This window comes from Salvelinus namaycush, chromosome 12 (assembly GCF_016432855.1).
Source record: "Salvelinus namaycush isolate Seneca chromosome 12, SaNama_1.0, whole genome shotgun sequence".
In the NCBI taxonomy this organism is placed as follows: Eukaryota; Metazoa; Chordata; class Actinopteri; order Salmoniformes; family Salmonidae; genus Salvelinus; species Salvelinus namaycush.
In genome coordinates, this window is record NC_052318.1 from 14664186 (window position 1) to 14675604 (window position 11419).

At 39.3% G+C, this 11419-nt stretch overlaps 1 protein-coding gene and 1 long non-coding RNA gene across 7 annotated transcripts in view; both read left to right on the top strand.

The window, feature by feature from the left end:
* The window catches only part of LOC120056936 (CMP-N-acetylneuraminate-beta-galactosamide-alpha-2,3-sialyltransferase 4-like), a 34242-nt gene extending 27128 nt beyond the window's left edge, over window positions 1-7114 (top strand). For all 6 annotated transcript variants that reach the window (XM_039005233.1, XM_039005234.1, XM_039005236.1 and 3 more), the window contains one exon: window positions 6988-7114. The gene's annotated coding sequence lies outside the window, so the exon portion shown is untranslated. The remainder of the gene's footprint in view (window positions 1-6987) is intronic.
* A 161-nt stretch (window positions 7115-7275) lies between these two features.
* Window positions 7276-8347, top strand: LOC120056938. The gene is made up of 3 exons (XR_005477856.1): window positions 7276-7385; window positions 7487-7593; window positions 7748-8347. It is a non-coding gene; the product is annotated as an uncharacterized LOC120056938 (long non-coding RNA).
* Window positions 8348-11419: the final 3072 nt, after the last annotated feature.

Sequence of the window (11419 nt, forward strand, 5' to 3'; positions counted from 1 at the left end):
CCACTCCAATTCCGTGACTTTGTTGTCCTTAAGCCATTTTTTCCACAACTTTGGAAGTATGCTTGGGGTCATTGTCCATTTGGAAGACCCATTTGCAACCAAGCTTTAACTTCCTGACTGATGTCTTGAGATGTTGCTTCAAAATATCCACATAATTTCCCCCCCTCATGATGCCATCTATTTTGTGAAGTGCACCAGTCCCTCCTGCAGCAAAGCACCCCCCCCCCCCAACATGATGCTGCCACCCCTGTGCTTCACGGTTGGGATAGTGTTCTTCGGCTTGCAAGCCTCCCCCTTTTTCCTCCAAACATAACGATGGTCATTATGGCCAAACAGTTCTATTTATGTTTTATCAGACCAGAGGACATTTCTCCAAAAAGTACAATCTTTGTCCCCATGTGCAGTTGCAAACCGTAACTTTCTTATGGCGGTTTTGGAGCAGTGGCTTCTTCCTTGCTGAGCAGCCTTTCAGGTTATGTCGATATAGGACTCGTTTTACTGTGGATACAGATACTTTTGTACCTGTTTCCTCCAGCATCTTCACAAGGTCCTTTGCTGTTGTTCTGGGATTGATTTGCACTTTTCGCACCAAAGTACGTTCATCTCTAGGAGACAGAATGCGTCTCCTTCCTGAGTGGTATGACGGCTGCGTGGTCAAGTTGAACGTGGTACCTTCAGGTGTTTGGAAATTGCTCCCAAGGATGAACCAGACTTGTGGAGGTCTATAATTCTTTTTCTGATGTCTTGGCTGATTTCTTTTGATTTTCCCATGAGGTCAAGCAAAGAGGCACTGAGTTTGAAGGTAGGCCTTGAAATACATCCACAGGTACACCTCCAATTGACTCAAATTATGTCAATTAGCCTATCAGAAGCTTCTAAAGCCATGATATCATTTTCTGGAATTTTCCAAGCTGTTTAAAGGCACAGTCAACTTAGTGTATGTAAACTTCTGACCCACTGGAATTGTGATACAATGAATTATAAGTGGAAAAATGTCTTGTGTCATGCACAAAGTAGATTTCCTAACCGACTTGCCAAAACTATAGTTTGTGAACAAGAAATTTGTGGATTGGTTGAAAAACTAGTTTTAATGACTCTAACCTAAGTGTATGTAAACTTCCGACTTGTGTGTTGTTGTAATTGCGGTGTTGTCTCTATAAAGTGTAAGTTCATTTGCCTTGCTACTGTGATATATATATATATATTAGGCCTAAGGCCGAGACAATAAGAAGACAGTGGCAGAATAAATTCAACCACATTTTTGTTTCATCACAAAACCAGAGAGCAACAACTGTCTGGTGAAGTACACAAAGCATATTGCATGTAACAAACTGTTACATGACCTACAGCATGGTCAGTCAAGTTAATGCTTCCGACATTTTCGGACTACTAAAAAGCTATTGATTTAGAACACCGGAAAGTTAAAGTACAGTGCCAACTAAAAGATTCCAAAAACTATTTCGTCCAATCAACATAAGATAAATATCATGTGGTTGTCCATGGTACTGATTTTTGTGTGTGTACAGTGGGGCAAAAAAGTATTTAGTCAGCCACCAATTGTGCAAGTTTTCCCACTTAAAAAGATGAGAGAGGCCTGTAATTTTCATCATAGGTATACTTCAACTATGACAGACAAAATGAGAAAAGAAAATCCAGAAAATCACATTGTAGGATTTTTAATGAATGTATTTGCAAATTATGGTGTAAAATAAGTATTTAGTCACCTACAAGCAAGATTTCTGGCTTTCACAGACCTGTAACTTCTTCTTTAAGAGGCTCCTCTGTCCTCCACTCGTTACCTGTATTAATGGCACCTGTTTGAACTTGTTATCAGTATAAAAGACACCTGTCCACAACCTCAAACAGTCACACTCCAAACTCCACTATGGCCAAGACCAAAGAGCTGTCAAAGGACACCAGAAACAAAATTGTAGACCTGCACCAGGCTGGGAAGACTGAATGTGCAATAGGTAAGCAGCTTGGTTTGAAGAAATCAACTGTGGGAGCAATTATTAGGAAATGGAAGACATACAAGACCACTGATAATCTCCCTCGATCTGGGGCTCCACGCAAGATCTCACCCCGTGGGGTCAAAATGATCACAAGAACGGTGAGCAAAAATCCCAGAACCACACGGCGGGACCTAGTGAATGACCTGCAGAGAGCTGGGACCAAAGTAACAAAGCCTACCATCAGTAACACACTACGTCGCCAGGGACTCAAATTCTGCAGTGCCAGATGTGTCCCCCTGCTTAAGCCAGTACATGTCCAGGCCCGTCTGAAGTTTGCTAGAGAGCATTTGGATGATCCAGAAGAAGATTGGGAGAATGTCATATGGTCAGATGAAACCAAAATATAACTTTTTGGTAAAAACTCAACTCGTCGTGTTTGGAGGACAAAGAATGCTGAGTTGCATCCAAAGAACACCATACCTACTGTGAAGCATGGGGGTGGAAACATCATGCTTTGGGGCTGTTTTTCTGCAAAGGGACCAGGACGACTGATCCATGTAAAGGAAAGAATGAATGGGGCCATGTATCGTGAGATTTTGAGTGAAAACCTCCTTCCATCAGCAAGGGCATTGAAGATGAAACGTGGCTGGGTCTTTCAGCATGACAATGATCCCAAACACACCGCCCGGGCAACGAAGGAGTGGCTTCGTAAGAAGCATTTCAAGGTCCTGGAGTGGCCTAGCCAGTCTCCAGATCTCAACCCCATAGAAAATCTTTGGAGGGAGTTGAAAGTCCGTGTTGCCCAGCAACAGCCCCAAAACATTACTGCTCTAGAAGAGATCTGTATGGAGGAATGGGCCAAAATACCAGCAACAGTGTGTGAAAACCTTGTGAAGACTTACAGAAAACGTTTGACCTCTGTCATTGCCAACAAAGGGTATATAACAAAGTATTGAGATAAACTTTTGTTATTGACCAAATACTTATTTTCCACCATAATTTGCAAATAAATTCATAAAAAATCCTACAATGTGATTTTCTGGATTTCTTTCTTCTCATTTTGTCTGTCATAGTTGAAGTGTACCTATGATGAAAATTACAGGCCTCTCATCTTTTTAAGTGGGAGAACTTGCACAAATTGTGGCTGACTAAATACTTTTTTGCCCCACTGTAAGTTGAAAAAACATGTTGACACCCTACTTGTAGAGAAATGCCAATGCCATCCTCCTCTCTTCATGTTGCCAAAACGGTCTATGACTCTGTACAGTACACACTTTTAGTTTTGTTATCCTAGGCTACCTGGCTAAAATGCTTGCTCGCTAGCCTAACTTCCGTTCATGGGCAACGATTAGCCAGCTAATTAACATTTGCCTACCTAGCTACATATTGAACTTCCATCCTCTCAGGCCAGATGCACAATGTATGAATTTATGGTTGGATCAGATTCACCTTTATAATCATTGGCCAGTACTAAAATGTCTAGAACATTATCTTATATTCTGATAACATGGCAACCATGTTCTGTGTATGTTTGGTGGGATGTTGATGGAATATTTACCTAACCCACAAAAAACTAGACACTTGCCATGTTCTCATAAAACTGCTACAGATTTCCAACACATTCCTCCCTGTCCTGTAGGTGACCTTTGCACATAGCATCTTATTGCTTTTCACTCTGGAAACCTTTGTCCTATTTTGCAATTAAAGAACATTTATTTAGGGCTGGATTCAATGACCTATCGCCGAAGATCCGTGTTAAAATGTAAAGGTAGACTAATTTTCCGATTGAGCCAACATATATTCAGCTTTTACCGTGAATGCAGTCTCCCGGACCACAGAAACATTGCCTTTAATTCTCAATCGCTCTATAAAGCGGATTTTCAGTGCTACAGATTGAATAGAGCCATTAATTCATTACTTCACATGGTAGAGAAAGTATAGTAGAGAAATTATGCGACAATATAAGATATTAATTTGAGAAAATACACCATAGCTGAAAAGTGACTGTCACATTGATGACAGCCACTTGCTCAGTTTGGCCGGGCGGTCAGCTCTAGAAAGAGTCTTGGTGATTCTTAACTTCTTCCATTTAATAATGATGTAGGCCACTGTGTTGTTGGGGACCCTCAATGCTGCAGAATCTTTTGAGTAATATTCCCCAGATCTGTGCCTTGACACAACCTTGTCTCGGCGCTCTACGGACAATTCCTTCGAACTCATGGCTTGTTTTTTGCTCTGACATGCACTGTCAACTGTGGGACCTTATATAGACAGGTGTGTGCCTTTCCAAATCATGTCCAATCAATTGAATTTACCACCGGGGGACTCCAATAAAGTTGTAGACACATCTCAAGGATGATCAATGGAAACAGGATGCACCTGAGCTCAATATCGACTCAAATAGCAAAGGGTCTGAATACTTATGTAAAAAAGGTATTTCTGTTTTTTCCCAAAAACTCGAAAAACCTGTTTTAGCTTTTTAATTATGGAGTATTGTGTGTAGATTGATGAAATGTATTATTTTTTAAATCCATTTTAGAATAAGGGTGTAACGTCACAAAACGTGGAAAAAGTCAGGGGGTCTAAATACTTTCTGAATGCACTGTATGTATGTAATTCATAACATTGGATTTTTGTTAGAAGTTAAGCCTACTCCTGGACGAAAAACCCATGCTCAATGGAGAATCTCCATTGAAATGTCTTTTTAGTCAGGAGACAGGAGTTGTTTTAATACAGTATGTGTCCGGAAAACCAGCTCCTAAAGGCAATCATTTGTATATGTTACATTTCTATAACAATGTAGGCTTGTGGCCCTGGATATCACTCAAACAAATCAGAGCTCAGTGCTTGTGTCTGGCCATTGCACAAAATCTGTAACCAGGTTGATTGAGGAACTGAATAGCATTAAAACAATACCATGTTGGTTTATTCTAGGCTAACAAGGATTGTCACAATGCCTTCCTTCCTTTTACAACACATTTGAATTTGATTTCTTTGGAGGCCATTCAACAATGTGGACCATTTGCAGATGTACATCAATTTTAGTATTAGTTTGTGATTCACTCTAGTGAAGAATTTGAAATACACACATTATAAAAGCCACAAATGCATACATTGAACTAGTTAGCTATTGTGTTTCTCAAATTACATTCAACAGAGCATGGCAGCTTAACTTCTACTTGGTCACAATCCCGGATCCGGGAGCACCCTCATCAGTAAAAAAGCTGACTAGCATAGCCTAGCATAGCGCCACAAGTAAATACTAGCATCTAAATATCATGAAATCACAAGTCCAAGACACCAGATGAAAGATACACATCTTGTGAATCCAGCCATCATTTCTGATTTTTAAAATGTTTTACAGCGAAAACACTATGTATTTCTATTAGCTAACCACGATAGCAAAAGACTCAACCGCATATTTTCACCATTTTTTTACCGCATAGGTAGCTATCACACATTCGACTAAATAAAGATATAAATAGTCACTAACCAAGAAACAACTTCATCAGATGACAGTCTGATAACATATTTATTGTATAGCATATGATGTACCCTATTGTATAGCCCATGATGTACCCAATGAGAAAAATAAAATGGAAGTGCCTTTCTCCTGTTGAAAGCATGGCATCCTGCAGCATCTCTGAGGAGGTGTGTTTTAAAAACATTTTTTAACCTTAATTTAACTAGGCAAGTCAGTTAAGAACAAATTCTTATTTACTAATGATGGCCTACCCCGCCCAAACCAGGATGATGCTGGGCCAATTGTGCACCACCCTATAGGACTCCCAATCACAGCCAAATGTGATACAGCCTGGATTCAAACCAGGGACTGTAGTGATGCCTCTTTTTATTTTATTTATTTAACTAGGCAAGTCAGTTAAGAACACTGTATTACTTTCAATGACGGCCTAGGAACAGTGTGGTAAACTGCTTTGTTCAGGGGCAGAACGACAGATTTTTGTCTTGTCAGCTCAGAGATTCGATCTTACAACCTTTCGGTTACTCGTCCAACGCTCTAACCACTAGGCTACCTGCCGCCTCTTGCACTGAGATGCAGTGCCTTAGACCGCTGTGCCACTCGGGAGCCCAATTGAATTTATTTTTATTTCCCTCAAGCAAGATCTCACCTAGGGCATGTCATGCCAAATAATGTCCCCCTGCCAAAAAGTGTTCCCCCCCTGCGTCAAAATGGGATTCGATGAGTTCTAGCTTCTATTGCTAGGGCTGTTGCTAGAACTTGCAAAATTTTGACCGGATTACGTAATGAACCAAAGCATCTGTTGCTATGCTGGTTCATGGCTCTATTTTACCTTGTAGCGGTCACGAAGGAAGGAGGACGCGGGCAGTTCTTGTTCTATTTCACCTCAAAACACTCGCTCAGTCCGTGCAAATGTATTACCTCAGAATTGCTCTCCAAGGATGGTGTTTTTGACAGTGACAACCTGCTGCCTCAAAGGAGTGAAAAGACTGGAAAGAGAACACTTTCTTTACCATATCATTGTTTTTATATAAGAAAATATTGTTAAATAGGAGGAAATAATTTAAGCTGTTTTTAGATTGACGTTGCTAGCTAGTGTATTATTTATTTACCTCAGCTTGCCTAGTCAGATAGCCAGCTACAGTAGAGGCGCAACAACATTCAGAGACATTCAGAGTAATGTTAAGCAATTAACTTCTATTAGATAACTGGACGGATTTAACCATGTACAACCATTTTTCAACAACCATTTTCCATCTAGCTAGTTGGTCATCTACATGTTGCTAGTTATACATGTCATATTGAGGTATCTAGCTTTAAGTTAAACCTGATAAATCAAATGGATAGGTGTAAGCAATTATGGTAATTTCAAATGCCATTAACTAGGTGTCTTCGCTAGACAGACAGAGGGGAGGGAGTAAGAAAGAAAGGATGAAAGTGAGAGAGGTGGGAAGAGAGTGGAAGACAGACAGAGAGAAACAGAGAGAGAAAGACAGCAGTGCAAATGTACTTAGACTTGAGTATTTCAGCAACTCTTCTCTTCCAACTTGTGAGGAGGGAGGGTGATTTTTACTAAGGAGGAGAAGGAGGCCGTGCTGGCCATTTCGGAGTGAAGCGCATGATTGCCAAAATCAACCTACACTTCTTCTGACGGGGAATTGTCAAGGAGTTGGACAGCTGGGCAAGTGAAATAACCTTCTGTTTATCAATCACATTCTATTACAGTATATCTGAAATTATTATGATTTCAATGAATGTCATATCAGAGAGCACACAATGTGCACACAAAATAACCTGAAGCTAGTGTTAGTTTCCCTAGCACTGATATTTTTCTATTTGTCTTCCTAGGGTTACCTTGGTGGAAGCCAACAATCTTCTCCAGTTGGAGCAGTTGGACGGTCGACCACTGAAAGCACTGACACCCTACACTGCGGCGAAGCCCAATAGACAAAGTATGTTAGGCTTTGGTTGACATTTGAGAAAGCAAGAAATGGTAGTTATGCTGAGCTTCTAAAAATGTACCTCTTCAATTTACCTCTCCACATGACTTTAGGACCATCGACTGTCCGAGCCCCCCAGGAGGTACCCCATCTACCAGAACCAGTGAGTTCGGATCAGTCTGATTCTTTGTGCTCTGAGTCGGAGGGGGACCAGCTATAGGTAGGCTATACCTTCCACAAGTGTTGAAACGTACATATCTCACATTTATAACACTGCACTCAAAATGTCTCACAGTAAAGTGTAACCTGCGTGTTTGCTTATTTACATCTCTGTCGCCTACCCTGTTCCCTTTAACTCTGCTCCTGTTCTCCAGAACCTAGGGGTTCTGCCCAACACCTAGACGTGGGTCCAACTGATGTTCTCAATTACCAACCACCCTCCAACTTTTCATTACATCATCTACAGCTACTGTTATTGACATGTTGTCATTATCTGCTAAGAAACTTGTATTTCTCTATCATACTGGGCACATAATATGTGACATACCCAGATTAACTAAAAACACTAGCACTGCAAACACTCAGAACAAAGAGAGCAGTCTACCTCTTCAAGTTCCCCTTCCGAGACTGGCTAGCTGTTGAGAACAAATGACAGGTAGAACCTCCCAACCACAGAACAACCACCTCCGGAATATTCCACATGCCAGAATTCAGTATTTTAGTCTGATTGTCATGTGAGTGTACAAAACATCTGTGAAAATAAATGAATGACACAACTGTACCAAAAAAATATTAAAGTTGTATTAACGATCTTAAACATTGCCAGGTTGGTTTTCAAAGCTGTTTTACAAGGTGTTCATTATTGTAAGTTGTAAGGTGCCCTTTGATGGTATTTATTTGTTCTACATTATTCACTGTTGTATCCTAGGAATTACAATAGATACATATTTGTATTTTTTTAATTTCACCTTTATTTAACCAGGTAGGCCAGTTGAGAACAAGTTCTCATTTACAACTGCGACCTGACCAAGATAAAGCAAAGCAGTGCGACAAAACAACAACACAGAGTTACGCATGGGATAAACAAACGTACAGTCAATAACACAATAGAAAAATCTGTATACAGTGTGTGCAAATGAAGGAGGTAAGGCAATAAATAGGCCATAGTAATTACAATTTAGCAATTAACACTGGAGTGATAGATGTGCAGATGAGGATATGCAAGTAGAAATACTGGTTTGCAAACCACAGAGTAGGTGAACGGATGAACTCTGCATGTGTGGTTCCCACCATGAAGCATGGAGGAGGAGGTGATGGTGTGGGAGTGCTTTGCTGGTGACACTGTCATTTATTTAGAATTCAAGGCACACTTAACCAGCATGTCTACCACAGCATTCTGCAGCGATATGCCATCCCATCTGGTTTGCGCTTAGTGGGACTATAATTTGTTTTTCAACAGGACAATGACGCAATACACCTACAGGCTGTGTAAGGGCGATTTGACCAAGAAGAAGAGTGGAGAGTGCTGCATCAGATGACCTGGCCTCCACAATCATCCAACCTCAACTCAATTGAGATGGTTTGGGATGAGTTGGACCGCAGAGTGACACCTCACAAGTCCTCACATGATTCCATATGTGTTATTTCATAGTTTGAAGTCTTCACAATTTTTCTACAATGTAGACAATAGTAAAAATAAATAAAACCCTTGAATGAGTAGGTGTGTCCAAACTTTTGACTGGTAATGTATATCTATGTGCAGAGCTGCCTTGTTCTCGGTAGTTTCAAAAAGTTCTTAGTCAGAAAGAGGTAAGTTCATAATTTGGTTGTCCCAATTGAGTTATTATTAATTACAGAAAAATAATTTGAGAATTTCGTCGACATCGTCGGCCAATAATTCAGTGTGGCCATTTTGTGTTGCCTAACTAAATTTTAAGAGTAAGTTATTATATACTTATGATGTCATTGTTTATCATGGCACATTCAATCAGAATTGTATTTCATATATTAACATAAGTCATTTTATTTATGTAGCAAAACTGTCCTTGAGATGTAGTCGGCATTATAGCTTATAACGGCTCGTAAAAATAATAGTTAAATTAAAATAGACTTAACACAGGCAGACAGGTTTTAATAGCATAATGAAACGTGTATGTTCATGACATTCAGCAAACATTAAATTATCAAGTTTCTATCATATGAAGGGATGGTAATCAAATTTGTTTAAATGAAAATGTGATACAGAAGAAAAAGATTCCTGGTGAACTATTTCAATATGAACTATGGTGTAATTGTAAGACATTTTATTTAATGTACACTCAAATCTGTTTGCAAAATACAGACTTTTACAGGGCAGTATCATGTTTAAATCTATTTGGTAAAAGCAAATAAATAAATTATCTAGGGCATTTCTCAGTAATGCTTCTGTAAACCCCAACAAAAAGGAATATGTGGTCAGGCTAAAGTGTTGAGTAAATCTGCGAATGCGCGAGGTTACATGCCCCAATTTTATGAAAATTAAAGTATTTTGAACACTGATCTAAAAATCTACAGTACCCTGCACTGGATGGTACAGCTACAATCATAGGAAACAAGAGTTGGATTGAATATGGTCACTAAACCCAATGATACTGTACCTTCCTAGAAGTATTTGAAGAACAGAAGAAAAGACATCGATAAGTCATGTTTTTGTATTTTTTTCTCTCTACCCCATTGACTCTAATGGTTTCAGCTTGAGACATCTTGTTTCTCCATTCCCCGCCCCCCCAGGTTTTAATAATATAGTGACATTTGTATGTTCATGACATTCAGCAAACATCAAAGTAGCACGTTTCTAGCATATGAAGGGATGGAAATGACATTTGTTTAAATGAAAATGTTATACAGAAGAAAATGATTCCTGGTGCACTATTTCAATGTGTAACTTTTATTAGGATCCCCATTAGCTAACCCTGTAACGCTAGCTAATCTTCCTGGGGTCCAACACCAATTATCAAGACATTATAAACAACCACAATCAAGACTTCACAAACATTCAACAAGTAGACAATACAGATAATTAAAATACCTGACAGGAAACACATTTAACATTCAGTTGATGCTTTCTATTTGCTGTCCAATCATATGGTCTTTCACATTCTTTTCTTTTTTTCTTGAAGGTGTAGTTACTTTTTGCCTGAGAAATATGGATTGGTAAAGAGTTCCATTCAGCATTGGCTCTATATAAAACTGGAGATTTAAGGCGATTTGTCTTAGCTGCACTGAATTTGCCTGTCTGGTTTGGTGGTTATGCGTGTTGCTGTAACGGATTTCGTTGGTGGAAGGAGAGGAGGACCAAAATGCAGCGTGGTACGTATCCATAATAACTTTTAATGAGAATGAATACAAAATACAAAAAAAACAAGAGAATCAAAATGAAAACCGAAACAGTCCCGAATGGTGCAAACACTAAAATGGAAAACAACTACCCACAACCCATAGTGGGAAAACAGGTTACCTAAGTATGATTCTCAATGAAGAGACAACGATCGACACCTGCCTCTGAATGAGAACCATACTAGGCCAAACACATAGAAATATAACCACAGAACAAAACATAGAAACAACAACATAGAATGCCCACCCCAACTCACACCTTGACCAAACTAAAATAAAGACATAAAAAAGGAACTAAGGTCAGAACGTGACGCTTGCGAAAGTAGTCACCCACTTGGCATTTTTCCTATTTTGTTGCCTTACAACCTTGATTTAAAATACTTTTTTGGGGGGTTTGTATCATTTGATTTACATAACAAGCCTACCTCTGATATTGCCAATACAAGCATGGTGTAATTGTAAGACATTATATTTAATGTACACTCAAATCTGTTTGCAAAATACAGACTTTTACAGGGCAGTATCATGTTTATATCTATTTGGTAAAAGCAAAGAAATAAATTATCTAGGGCATTTCTCAGTAATAGTTATGTAAACTGTAGTATCTGGGATCTACATCTGTTTATATTAGTTACTATGCTGTTACTAAGCAGTGATTATTACGACAGTGT